Source organism: Lactuca virosa, chromosome 3, assembly GCF_052849685.1.
Source record: "Lactuca virosa cultivar CGN04683 chromosome 3, Lactuca_virosa_CGN04683_v6, whole genome shotgun sequence".
NCBI lineage: Eukaryota > Viridiplantae > Streptophyta > Magnoliopsida > Asterales > Asteraceae > Lactuca > Lactuca virosa.
In genome coordinates, this window is record NC_136428.1 from 429,695,834 (window position 1) to 429,710,595 (window position 14,762).

Consider the following 14,762-nt stretch of genomic DNA (forward strand, 5'->3'; position numbering starts at 1 on the left):
GGGTTTGGCCAAACTGAGTAGGTGTCTCTTCATCGTTGGTCTCAAGGGGTGGGTTATAGTTGTCATTAAATGGAGGTGGAACATTGTGATTCCCTAGACCTTTGGTTTGATTATCTTTGAATTTTAATTGTTTTTCTATCATGGAAGCAACTACCTCACTTGACACATCAAACTTATTAAAGTTAAATTCAGCATCATTCTATTTAGCTTTTAATGCATCAAGTTCGGTAGTGAAGTTAGCAAGTTGTTCCTTAACATATCTATAATTTGTACATTTGTTGCTATATTCCTCTTGAAGTTTTCTAAAGTCCTTGGTTTTGGCCTCTAGTTGTGCTTTTAAGGGTTTTTGACCTTTTGTAAGGGTATATCCTTCATATTTAAGGCCCTCATTTTCTTTTTTTAATAAATCGATTTGATCTCGGAGAAATTTAATAGTAGTTTCACAAGATTGAGAGCATGAAACTTCATTGACCGGGATGTTTGCGGAACTCATTGTTTACCAAAAATGCCCTTTGACTATAAACCTCAAAAGTCAACCTTAAAAATCAAGTTTAAAAAGTCAAACTTAAAAGTCAAACTTGCAAAATCAAACTTAAAAGTCAAACCGAAAAGCTAAAAGTGAAAATTTGAAGGTTAAACGAGAAAATCAAAGTTTAAAGTCACAGGTCAAACTTGAAAGTTAAAGTCAATTTTTAGGGTCAAAAGTCAATTTAGAAAGTCAAAAATTAAAAGTCTAGGTTTTGGGTTGAAAATGAAATTTTAAAATTTTAAAAAAATTGATTTTTGGGCTGAAAAATGTCAAAATTCCGAAAATAAGGTCGAAATTTCGAGGCTATATGAACTAAAACGGGAAGACGTATAAGATGTGGCTTGCTAGATGGATTGGTAAGGCGTAGGTTGTGTATGCGTGTGACCCGGGTTCAAATCTTGCTACAAACCGGATTTTTGATTTATTCGCTGCTGGCCGCGAATGCGAAGGCTGGATCCGAAGTGCTGGGCCGATAATCCGTGGACCGCAAACGAGTTGGGCCAAGAATCTTCGGAAGTCGAAAACGCCGAGGAACCCTAATCCGAGATTTGGGCCGCCGCTGTGAGGACCGAGGTCTGACCGAAAATGTGAAACCCTAGCCGTAAACGAGCGTGAAACCCTAGCCGTAAACGAGTTTCCGGCTGCAAAGTCTAGCCGCAAACGTGTTTCCGGCCGAAAACCGCCGCCAGACCTTCACAAATTACGACCAAAAACAATGTTTTATTACCTTTTTAGCTCCAAAACTCAATCAAAAAGCCATTTTTATGAAAAACACAAAGAACACACCCCCAATATTTTGTCAAAAACTATCAAAAAACGCAAAATCGTTCAAGAAAAAGTGCAAAAACGCTCCAGATATTGCGAAAGAGATTGATACAATCCAAGCTCTGATACCAACTATAAGTCCCAAATTTTGCTTGATGTATCAATCAGATCCACTTGATGGTGTGGAATCCCAATCAAGTGGATGATGCAAGATCAAATGGAGAAGAATGAGAAGAAGAAGAAGATTATGAATCTATGATGTATTGATGATAAGATCAATGCTCCAACACAAGATTCACACACACACACACACACTCTTCTTCTCTCTAACTTTCTCTCTCTACAATATGATTATGAATGAATTCTCCTCTAGAATCCTCACCCTTACATCTATATATATATATATATATATATATATATATATATATATATATATATATATATATATATATATATATATATATATATATATATATATATATATAGACCGCAAACTCAAGGCCCAAACCCAATGCTAGACCGAAAACACATGGGTTTTCGGTTCAAGCTACAAATAAACCAAATATTATTTTCGGCCCAAGACTAAAAACAATAAATGCTTAGAAAAGCAAAGTATAAACCATATTTTTGACCCAACGAGACTTATTGCTGTAAGTTCTAAAATTGTTTAGACACACACGTGAGCTATCTAAGGAAAGGTGTATGAGTCTTAGAAGCCTAGATAAAGTCTTATCGAAGCGTCTTGTATCAGAAATCTGAACTTTGGTAAGAAAGTAAACAAGTATTGATTTCTAGAAGTCCAGCTTATTTCTGGGTACATGTCAAAGCTAGTGGCAGCATAAATGTTATGCTAGTAAGATAATAACTATTATGGTAGTGGGAGCATAATTATTATGGTAAGTGTTGCGAGTTAGCAATGTTGATTATAGAAAACAAAAGTTTCAATTCGCAAAGTTGCAGGGTTTGAAAAGTTGTTTTGCTATAATTAAGGGAGAGGAACTTATACTTCAATTCAGTTCTAAATGTTTAGATTGAGATTTTAATCAAATTTTGTAAAGTATATATATGAATGTTATGTTGAAAAGATTCGACATAAAGAAATTCTATATATGGAAATGTTATAGCAAGAGACTGGTAAAGTATCAGGTTTGTATGTAAGACATTATAAATCATGTCCCATATGCTTCGAATATAGGATCGATTGCATATGCTATAATATTAACATGTTCTAATTTTCCAAATGCCTAGGGCATTAAGAGGGAAAAAAGACTAGAACCGAATATGACTAAAGTTGTTAAACAATTGCTAAGAACAATCCAAGGTTCGCCAAAGATTGGTTGCTTATGGACAATTGGAAGTATAGTAATGAATGGACTATATTGATATGATTTTTAATAGATAGGATTCTATTAAGAATGGATAGTCATATGACAATTATGGAAAAGTTTCCATAATGGGAGTTGAATATCAAGAATCTATGAGTAAGTTAGAAGCTTTTATGCAAGAAAGATGTTCAAAGGAATGTGATTTGAATATGAGACTTCGTATCTATGGAATTATCTTGTGACAATCTCCAATGGAAAGTTTTGTAATTGGCATAGTCTCTGTGACTAGTGTACATAGTCATTACAAAAGGATCACTGCATATAAGTTTAGAATCTAACAGATTTTAGCAAATGACAAGAATTTGGTATTCTTACATTTACGATAAGGATTTGGAATTGTGAAATGAGCGTCATTGGAAATGTTTAAAATTGATCTATTTCACAAGGTAAGGACCATAGGTAAACATAGTGTGCATGCTTGGAGCATGGGATGACTATTGTTTTAATTCAAGTATTAAGTTGATAAATCGAAACATTATACAATGAACAATGTGTAATCAATATGGTGATTAAATAAAATGTGTTTTATTTATATTCAAAAGTTTTGAGACCATATTGGATTCGATTATTCTTGTGTTTCACTTTGCATGTTTTGACTTCCTGAATAACTAGGTTATTCAAACTATCCACAGTCGATCATACTTTGGAAGTAGGTATTGAGGCAAGAGTGTCATGAATCTGTCTGTAGATTGTCTAAAGTGTTTCAGAAATAGCACAACTTTGCTGCAGTATTCATGAGTACTTCTGGAATAAGATTCGACTATTGGATTAAACCCACGCTCATCTGAATCACTTCATGGATTTTATCACGAGTGATTGTGAGACGATAATATCTTATATTCTTGAAACCAAGACATGTGAGTTGTAGTTTACAAGTCGATTGCACATTGACATATGTAAACGCACCAGTAACTTGGTGTTATAAAAAATATTGTTGTGTGTAATTTGATGAGTAAGTACAAGAGAGCATTTGGTCGAAGTTTATCCATTCCTTTTACCCAATGTGGATAAAAGCGATATATGTGGGCCCCTCGATGATTTAGTGATGACAACCCTAAGCGTTTGGCCAAGCCTGGACTGATTTGATTTGTTCAATTAGTCGGTTGTCATAAATCGGAAATCGGGAAACAACACATGAACAGAGAGAATGATTATAATCCATGTCTCAATCCATACGATATCTAGAATGGAGGAATATATGATCCCTTATCTAATGGGCGTGTCATTGACTAGGTCAGAGTTCGACAACGACTTTTGAGAGCTATGATTGCTAGTCGGGATTTTGGAGTCGTACTTGCAATAATAGTTATTAGACTTACCCAAGCGGGAGACTGTTGGATTAGGTGTCTAAGCCCATAACTATAATTGGTATGTACTCGACCCAAGAGTAGCATGGTCCATTTGGGTTGCCTTCACCAGAACAATCTGATAGGATGGATATTTGAGAAAGAGGTTATTTATGATTTATTAATATATTACAAGTATAATATATTAATAGGAAATCATATTATTTAATTAGTATTGATCATGAATTAATTTGGAATTAATTTAGTGATCAAAAGAGACTAATTAAATTAACGGGGACTGATTATGTAAATCAGTGATATATATATATAGTGTTTGGGCTATTGATCCATGTTGGGCTAAGTTTTATGTAAGTATCCATGAAGAGTTGGCCCACATGAGATATGGATCATAACCCAAGTGTATGGATTAGGGTTTACCCATGACACTTGGAATCCTACACTATATATAAGTTACCCCTTAGCCAAAATCGGTTACACCTATGTATTCTAAGAGAATAAAAACTGATTTTAGAGTGTCTAACTTCTCTCTCAAAGTCCTCCTTTGTTTATGGTGTTTGTGAACCATTTGAGGCATCACACTTGAGGTGCTAAGCTCTTGAAAGGCCGAGAACTATAACTATATCAAGAGGTATTCATCTAACTATGAGTTTTATATTGTATATCCTCCATTGTATGCTGGTTAGGATGTATGCTTTGGAAAATTGAAATTGCATGTATAATTAGAGAAAACATAGATCCAAAGCATCTAGGGTTGCATGTGCACCATAGGAGTGTTATAGTGTATAAAAACCAACACTAGTATGCTGAAAGTGCTTAACCCTACTCAGTCCCTTCATAAGGGGATCTACTGGGTTTTCCTTTGACGATACCCTCTTTACTACGAGGAGTCCCACTTCTACTCGATGTCTGATGAAATGGTATTTTCTATCGATATGCCTGGATCTACCATGATCCCTCGGTTCCTTGGTTAAGGCGACCGCACCCTCGTTATCACAGAAAATTTCCATAAGCTCCTTTATGGCAGGTACAACTCCAAGGTCTACAATGAAGTTCTTTAGCCATATCGACTACTTCGACGCTTCCCTCGCTGTTATGTACTCTGATTCGCATGTTGAATCAGCTACGGTCTCCTGCTTGGAACTTTTCCAAGTCACTTCTCCTCCATTCAGGGTAAATACCCAGCCCGACTGAGAGCGAAAATTACTCGGTTGGTCTGAAAACTGCCGTCACTATACCCTCACACTCTCAAGTCATCACTCCCACCGAGGATAAGGACCCAGTACTTAGTCCTTTGTAGGTACTTAAGAATGTTCTTTACTGCAATCCAGTGAGCTCTACCAGGGTTCCCTTGATATCGACTAACCATGCTCAAAGCAAAGGCTATATCAGGGCGAGTACATGTCATATCATACATGATCGAGCCAACGGCGGAAGCATATGGTACTTGACTCATTTCTACCATTTCGGCATCAGTACTCGGACTCTGAGTCTTACTCAGTTTGGTATTGCTCTGGATAGGCAATTGTCCTTTCTTGAAATTCTCCATGTTGAAACGTTTCAACACCTTGTCCAAGTAGGTACTTTGACTAAGTCCTATTAGTCTTTCACTCCTATTTCTCAATATCCTTATCCCTAGAATATAAGCAGCTTCTCCGAGGTCCTTCATAGCAAAGCACTTCCCAAGCCAGGACTTAACCTCCTGCAAGGTTGGGATGTCGTTTCCTATGAGCAGTATGTCATCCACATACAATACGAGAAAGCTAACTATACTCCCACTAGCTTTGACATATACGCATGACTCATCCTCGCTTCTTGAAAAACCAAACTCTTTGACTTTCTCATCGAAACAAAGATTCCATCTGCGAGACGCTTGTTTTAATCCATCGATGGATTTCTCAAGCTTACTGTAACATCCGGATTTCCAGGTATCACAATTTAGGTATTTATTTTTGAGTTAAGAATAGGGACTCGACAAGTTGACGCCTAAACTCGTCGAGTAGGATCGCGACTGATGACTCGGATTAATGAAGGGACTCGACGAGTCGATTCGACGAGTCCGCGCTGTGGACAGAAACCCTAAATCTTTGGGCCTGTGCCCTATTTAAGGGACCTTATGGCCTTCATTGGCGGCCACACACACACTTGAGAGACCCTAACGAACCAGAGAGCATAGAGAGTGAGGGAAGGAGCCAATTACATCACCATTAGTGCATTCTTGCAAGAAGGAAGGAGGGGATTCAAGCTAGGCTGATTGAGGAGCTCAGATCTACCATCATTTCTTCAAAGGTTGTTGTTTGAGGTATGAATCCATGCCTATTTTCGTGTATATAGTAGATCTCATGAATCTAGGGTTTCTTTACCCCTTCTTTAGTTTGAATATGGGGCATGTGTAGTCCCATTGAGGAATAGACTTTAGATCTGGACCTTGAGAGGTCCAGAGAGTCCTAATCATCCAGCTTTATGCAGTCCCATAAGAGTTTTGAGTCTAGGGTTCCATTTTAAGAGTTATTTCACCAAATAGAGCCATATGTGCGATGCATGAACATAAAGATGGGACCTTTACGTGACTTTTGGGTGTTAGAAGGTCAGATCTATAAGTTAGAGAAACAGATCTGACCTCAGAAGGTTGTTTGAGCATTGTCATGGAGGAAACTCACCGAGTCAATGAGAGGACTCGACGAGTCGGATCGTGTTGTTCCGCGATTCGTGATCAGTGGTAACCCGTCGAGTGAAAGGTTAACTCGACGAGTCGAGTGAGGCCTTAGGAGGATTCAGAGGACACGCATGAACTCGTCGAGTCACCCGAGTGCAATCGACGAGTCTGGTCAAAGTTGGACCGTTGACTGGAGTTGACTGTTAGGGTTTGGTCAACATTTGGACATTTGGACCATTGGAGGGGTAAAATGGTATTTTCCCCTTCTGAGAGATTATAGGAAGGGATTAGTCTAGCCTATGAGAATCGTTGTTGATTAGAGATAAATTACTTTATGTGATTAGGCGGAGGCTAGATCAGTATTTCGAGTTCGAGATTTTCCGAGATTACCCGAGGTGAGTTTTCTCACTATGCTTTACCTGGAATGGTAACTACGTGCGACCGGAAGGTCTTATGTATGTGTATGAGTTATGTGACTTATGTGAGATGCTTACTGTGATATGTATATGCTGAATGAACTGGGCCAGAAGGCAAACATAGTTGGGGCCGGAAGGCAAGTCATGGTAGGGCCGGAAGGTCTACCAGAGCTGTAGGACCGGAAGGTCCACTGAGACACATTGACCGGAAGGTCATGCAATGTTATAGCCTCGAGGGGCTATTATGTTAATGTGGTATTTTGGGGAAATCACTAAGCATTTATGCTTACCGTGTTATATGATATGTGTTTCAGGTACTAGCGAGGATCGCGGGAAGGCGCCGACATGATTTGTACACACTGACAGAGGGTTTTGTATTTGAGATTCTGGGATATGTTTTAGCATGATAACATTTCATACACTTGAGTTTTGAGATGATTTGTATGAGATATGTTATGTTTGAAAAATGAAAAATTGTTTTGAAAATTTTATGTCGTTACACTTACACACTCTATTAGGGTACTTTGCATTGACAAAGCCCTCTGGCTGACTCATGTAAACATCCTCAGTCAACTTCCCATTAAGGAAAGCGGTTTTGACATCCACCTGTATATTTCATAATCATGAAACGCAGCTATGGCTAGCATAACCCTTATAGATTTAATCTTCGACTACTGGTGAGAAGGTCTCGTCATAGTCAACTCCAGGAGTTTGAGTAAAGCCCTTCGCAACCAATCGCGCCTTATAAGTGTGTACTTTCCCATTCATGTCGGTCTTCTTCTTGAAGATCCATTTGCACCCGACCGTCTTACGACCTGGTACATTGTCAACCAAGTTCCAAACTTGATTGTCATACATGGACTGAATCTCGCTGTCCATAGCCTCTTTCCATTTTGCAGACTCCGGGCCTGCCATGGCTTCCTTGTAGTTGTTAGGCTCATCCATATTTATTAGTGTACTATCACTAATAAATGTATCACCTTCAGTAGTCATATGGAAACCATAAAACTCAGGCGGAACGCTACTCTACTGGAATGTCTCAGAGGTAAGGACTCGTTAACTGGTTCAACAGGAGTTTCATCTCTCGGGTTGAGTGCTAGTGTTTGAGGTTCTTTCATCACTTGATTCTTGAAGCTCTTCAAGATCAATTTGCCTCCCACTGTCCTATTGACATATGAGTTCTCTCTCTCGGAAAGCCCCTCTCCTCGCAACGAAGACAACACTAACACTCGGTCTATAGAAGAGATATCCAATGGACTTATGTGGGTAGCCGATGAAAATACAATGCTCACTATGAGGTTCAAGCTTTTCGTGAGTCTCTCGTCTTACGAAAGCCTCGCAACCCCAAACCTTGATATGTGCTAGCGAGGGAACCTTCCATGTCCACATCTCGTGAGGTGTTTTGGCAACCTTCTTCGTTGGGACTAGGTTAAGGATATGGGCAGCAGTCTCTAAGGAATACCCCCAAAATGAGATAGGTAACAAAGCTCGATTCATCATGGAACGAACCATGTCCAACAAGGTTCAATTGCACCTCTCAGCTACACCATTCAGCTGCGGTGTCCTAGGCGGCGTCAATTGTGAAACAATTCCACATTCCTTAAGATAGTCATGGAACTCGATACTAAGATACTTACCACCTTGATCGGATCGGAGCATATTTATCTTCCCGCCCAATTGATTCTCCACTTCTTGCTTAAACTCCTTGAACTTTTCAAAAGTTTCTGACTTATGCTTGATTAAGTAGATATACCCACATCTGCTATAATCATCGGTAAAAGTCACATAGAAGCGATTTTCATCCCTTGTGGTGGATCTAAAGGGTACACATATATTGGTGTGTATGAGATCTGATAATCCCTCACCCCTTTCACAAGTGCTAGTGAAGGGTGACTTAGTCATATTTCCAAGTAAACAAGACTTGCACGTGTCATCGGCCCTAAGGTCAAATGATTCCAACACTCCATCCTTTTGGAGTTGGGCTATGCGTTTCTTGTTGACATGTCCAAGACGACAATGCCACAAGCATGCTTTGTCTAAACAATTGGAAAAATCAATATGCAACACATTATTTCCTAAGTTATCTACAACATTCACAGTTTCCTATACTCCATTACAAGGCAATGCTTCAAAATAAAAAGTACCATTACAAAAACCATTTATAGAACTAATTTCATTATTAAATGAAAATCTAAAACCTTGTCTGTACAAACCATGAAAAGAAATAATGTTTCTCGCCATTTCCAACGAGTAGCAACAATCATTCAAATCTAACCCTAACCCACTACTAAGCAATAAAGAATAAACTCCAATCTTGGTGACAGGCGACGCTTTCCTATTCCCCATGATCAAGTTCATCTTCCCGTGCTCCACATCCCTACTTCTTCGTAGACCCTGCAAATCAGAACAAATGTGAAAACCACATCCTGTATCAAGAACCCAAGAAATAGCATGTGATGAATCATTAGATTTAATAGTGTAAATACCTGCGTAGGACGGCTTGATCTTTCCATCCTTGATGTCTTGTAGATATTTCGGGAAGCTTCGTATCCAATGCCCTATTTCGTGGCAGTGATGAATCATATTATTTAATTAGTATTGATCAAAAATTAACTTGGAGTTAATTTTGTGATAAAAAAGAGACTAATTAAATATATGGGGATTGATTGTGTAAATCATTCATTCTTATATATGTGGGCTTATGATCCATGATTCCTTATGTTGGGCTATATGCATGGGGTGACCCATGGATACTCCATGGAGGTTAAAACCCATGGAGCATAAGCAATGGGTAAAGTCATGAGTTACATGGTGTAACCCTAATAGCCACACTATATAAAGACCCCATTGGTTGGTGAAATTGGCACTAGTATATACACAAGAGGGCAAGCCGATTTCTAAGAGTCAAGTATCTCTTCTCATGGTTATTCCAAATGTTGATGATGTTGTGTAAACCATTTGAGGTGTCACACTTGGGGCAATAGGCTCTTAAGCTCCATGGAATCAAGCTACAACAAAGAGGTATGTATTCTATCTAGTTTTGCAATCCTAGTACATATGATTGTATGCTAGTTATGGTAATACCTTGGAAAATTGATATTTGCATGTATAATAGAGAAAACATAGATCCAAGGTATTTAGGGTTGCATGTACACCTTAGGAGTGTTAGAATGCTCAAAATCAAACAGTTTATACAAACTATGAAAGGAAATAATATTTCTCGCTATATCCGACGAGTAACAACAATTATTCAATTCTAAATTTAACCCACTACTAAGCAATAAAAAATAAACTCCAATCTTTGTGACACGCGACATTTTCCTATTTCCCATGATTAAGTTTATCTTCCCGTGCTCCACATCCCTACTTCTTTTTAGTCCCTGCAAATCAGAACAAATGTGAAATCCACAACCTGTATCAAGGACCCAAGAAATAGCATGTGATGAGTTGTTAGATTGAATAGTTTAAATACCTGCGAAGGTGGGATTTATCTTCCTATCCTTGATGTCCTGGAAGTATTTACGGAAGCTTCATTTCCAATGTCCTTTCTTGTGACAGTGGAAGCACTCTGCATCCTTTGGATTTGAAGAAGGAGTAGCGGAACCACCTTTGGTCCCACTAGAAGAGGATCCATCATGAGACTTTCCGTTATGGCTCTTAGAAGGAGCCTTCCTTTTCTTTCCCTTCCCTTATCTAACTGCCAAGACAGGGGCATCGCCGGTAGGAGTGGGTGCAACAGACTTGCCTTTTAAACTACTCTCAGCAGTTCTTAGTAGGCCTTGAAGATTGCTTAGAGTGACTTCCTCCTTGTTCATATGATAAGTCATTCTAAACTGATCATAATGAGGAGGCAAAGAATGTAGGAAAATGTCAATAGTCAACTCTTCGTCGAAGTTGACATTTAACTTCAGCAAGCGGTCCATAAACATTTGCATCTTTTGCAAGTGGGCCATGATGGACTCTCCATCCTTCATCTTTGTTGTTATCATGGAGGCAATGATCTCGTAACTTTCCTGTCAAGCACTTTGATGGTACCTTTCCATCAAGTCTTGGTGTATTTCGTGAGGATAGTAGTCCTTGTAGGGCTTTTAGAGTTCAGCAGTCATAGTGGCAAGCATGATGCACGACACCTTTGTTGCGTCCTTCTCATGCGCCCTATACTCGATGATTTCCTCAGGAGTAGCAGTTTCTTCATTAATCTCCTTTCGCTCTTTGTCGAGGACACAATCCTTGTCCTCGTAGCGAGTGACCATGCAAATGTTACGAATCCAATCGTTAAAATTGGATCCATCGAAGATCACTCTCCCACATAAGTTCATGAGGGAAAATGAGCCAGAAGCGTTTGAGCCAGAAGTGTTGTTTGAAGTAGACATCTGAAAAAGAAAAGAGACAAAGTTTAGATCAGATAAGATTCCTTAATATAACACCCAAATGAAATATTAAGGCTAGGACCCAACACAATATTTCACAATTCGGAAGAGGGATGTCGTAATCCAATTGCAAAATATTTGAAGGTAGCTAAATGACGATTTACCAATTCCCACCATGAAACGAAAAGGAATATTAAGTTTTAAATGAGTTGAAATTCCTAGATTCTTTTGAGATTCATTGAACTTTTCAATGACATGTTTCAATCTCGATTATGCCCTTCAAGTTTGTGACTGGGATATCGAGGATCACAAACAATGTATGAATAACCATACAAATGTGCTTGGTACTCTCGATGTCATTTATCACCTAATCAATGTGTCGGCTAACCACACGTGCTCCATTGATCTATGATAAACATTGAGCTACCCTTTGCCACCCTTGTTACTCCCAAATTAGTGTGTCGGTTAACCATACATGCTCCACTAACAACTTGGCAAGGTGCAAAGTGCAATTTCATGGAATAACATTATTTTCACATTTTTCCTAAAGTAACTAAGATTGGGAATTTATGAAAACATTTAGTTACTTTATTAGATCAATATACTTATTAATGAGGAATTAGTTTATCCTATCCTACCCGTTCGGCTAAGGACCCTTCACCAATCAAGGAAGCGATGGGTGAGAGTGGACACCCATTCAACCGCCATTTATAGGCAGTTTGCTTATACCCCCTTATATATCGGCTTCGTTAATGAGGCCTACTAACGGTAAGACTGACTCGTCTTATACATATATATATATATATATATATATATATATATATATATATATATATATATATATATATATATATATATATACATATATATTAATCTTTTAATATTATAATAGTATAAGGGTGTATTTTAAACATTTCAAAATACTAAGGTTTTTAATCAAATTTAAAAATTTTCGAAAAATTAATACATTTTAATTTTAAAATCTTAAATCTTTAAATTTTGATTTAATAATTATCCAAAATTAAACAATTAATTTAAATTATTAAATCTTGAAGGATTATCCATTAAATTAAACAATTAATTTAACCTAATCCGTTTATCCCCTAGATTTCGAAAATTTGGGAAGGGATATTACAAAATCTTTAATTATCCACTTAAACAATTAATAAGATAATTACCAAAGATTACATTATCCTAATCCCTAAAATTTTGAAATCTAGTCTTGGGGAGGAAGGTATTTTCAAAAATCCGAGGTTTAACCAACCCTAAAATCGAAAAATGAGGGCAAAGGAAAAGGGTTCAAGAAACCCTAACAATTTCGAAAACTAGGGTTTTGAAACCCTAATTTCGAAAATCCTAGCCCTACACTTTATTTGCCATAAACCCTAATTTGTCAAATTCATACTTTTGTATCAAATGTAATTGAAAACAATAACCAAAATCTCTGATACCACTGATGGGTTTTATACAAACAATCCTATGTGTGCATGCAACCCTAATTTGGATCTATGTTTTCACTATTAGACATACAACAAATGAACACAAAAGAAAACCCTAGCATGCATCTAAAATTTCGAAATACACAAACAAAAGATTAGAATACATAACTTTGTTGCTATATAGTAATAACAACTAGTTCCTTGAATTTCCTTAGCTCTTGAGAACAATTACCACAATTGTAGTACCTCTAATGGCTCACAAACACACTAGGTGAAAGGATGAATATGAGAGAAAGGAGAGAGGATGGCTTGCTCTAGAAATCGTCACTCCTAGGGTTTCTTGAAGGTTGGCCGAAAATCCAATGCGTAGGGGGTCTATTTATACTTGAGACTAGCTAAGGTTTCAGGGTGGAAACCCTAATTCCTTAGTTTAGGGCCTAAGCAAGTCCATGGACCTCCTACCCTTTAGCCTTGGACGAAAAATCCTAGATCCTTCTAGGATTTTTGGTCCTTACTGAATAAGGTGGTCCAATGGCCCAAAGCCTCAACTATCAAATAATTACAAAACAACCCATGCACTTTTAATCAGTTCCTTTAATCCCAAAATTAATTCAAAATTAATTTCTGATTAAATACTAATTAATAATATAACTTCTAATTAATATATTATTATAATATATTAATAAATCATATTTATGCCCCAATTTATTATTCTTAACAATAAATTAGTCTCTCTCCTTAACAGTCATCATGTCTAGTCACCAGTGTGAAGGCAACCCAAAAGGACCATGCTACTATCGGGTCAAGTACATACCAATTATAGTTATGGGCTTAGACACCTAATACAACAACTGTCATGTCAAGTCACTCCTTTACATCTTTGTTGAAAGTTGTCGGTACAAATATCCAACAAGCATCATCCAATTTTTACTCTATCATCAACGAAATCCAGATTATGATGTGTTGTCAATCAACACATGTACATAATAAAGTAAGTAACCTAAGTGAATGATTAATGTGTAATGTTCACATGTGTATATAATTTATATCATATTACAACTGGCCTGAGTCAATGTCCCAATAAATGTGCATCCAAAACTCCAGCGTCGGTATATACGTGAGAAACCGGTGAACAAATAGTAATGAAGCATTCTTGTTTTCATATCGAGTGTGAATGTTGCCATCTATATAATTGTCCAATGCTGGTGGGTGTCAATGTACAACGTCTTTCTTTTTCATCTATATCAATGGGTACTTCAACCATATGAATGTATGTGTTGCTCACTAGGTGTTTCTAAGAGCTAGTAGTGACGTTTTGTAATCTGCTTGGGGAATCTCTTTTATCTATGAAGGGTCACAGATGGAGGCGTATGTATACTGTTTATCTGTATAGTTGACTTCTGTTTAACTCCATCAAACTACAAAAATAAATTATTAAATATAATTAAGTTTTTAACAATATAAAAACACATATGTAATTGTTTACGTACCTCATAGTTCACTACAAGAAAAAGGGGTATCAAACCCTTATCAAAGACTGACATAATCAGTCTCTGATGAGAATCAGATACTAGTTTAGCTAGTCCCCAGGTAGTCCCGAGACCTAGTCTTAGATAGTCGATTTTTTGTGTATCTGGGACTAAAAATTAGTCCTTAATTCATCAAAGTATCAAAGACTGAAAATCAGTCTGAGATAATATCTAATTCAGTATCTAATTTGTTTTCTTTAGATGCTCGATTTGATATCATATTAGTCCCTGATACTATCTTCTAGGGACTGAATATCAGCCCTTTATAATATATAATTCAATCTCTAATATTTTTATTAAAATCTCTGTTTTGTGTCCTATCAGTCCCCTTTAATATCATTTGGGATTGAATATTAGTCTTCTAAACTA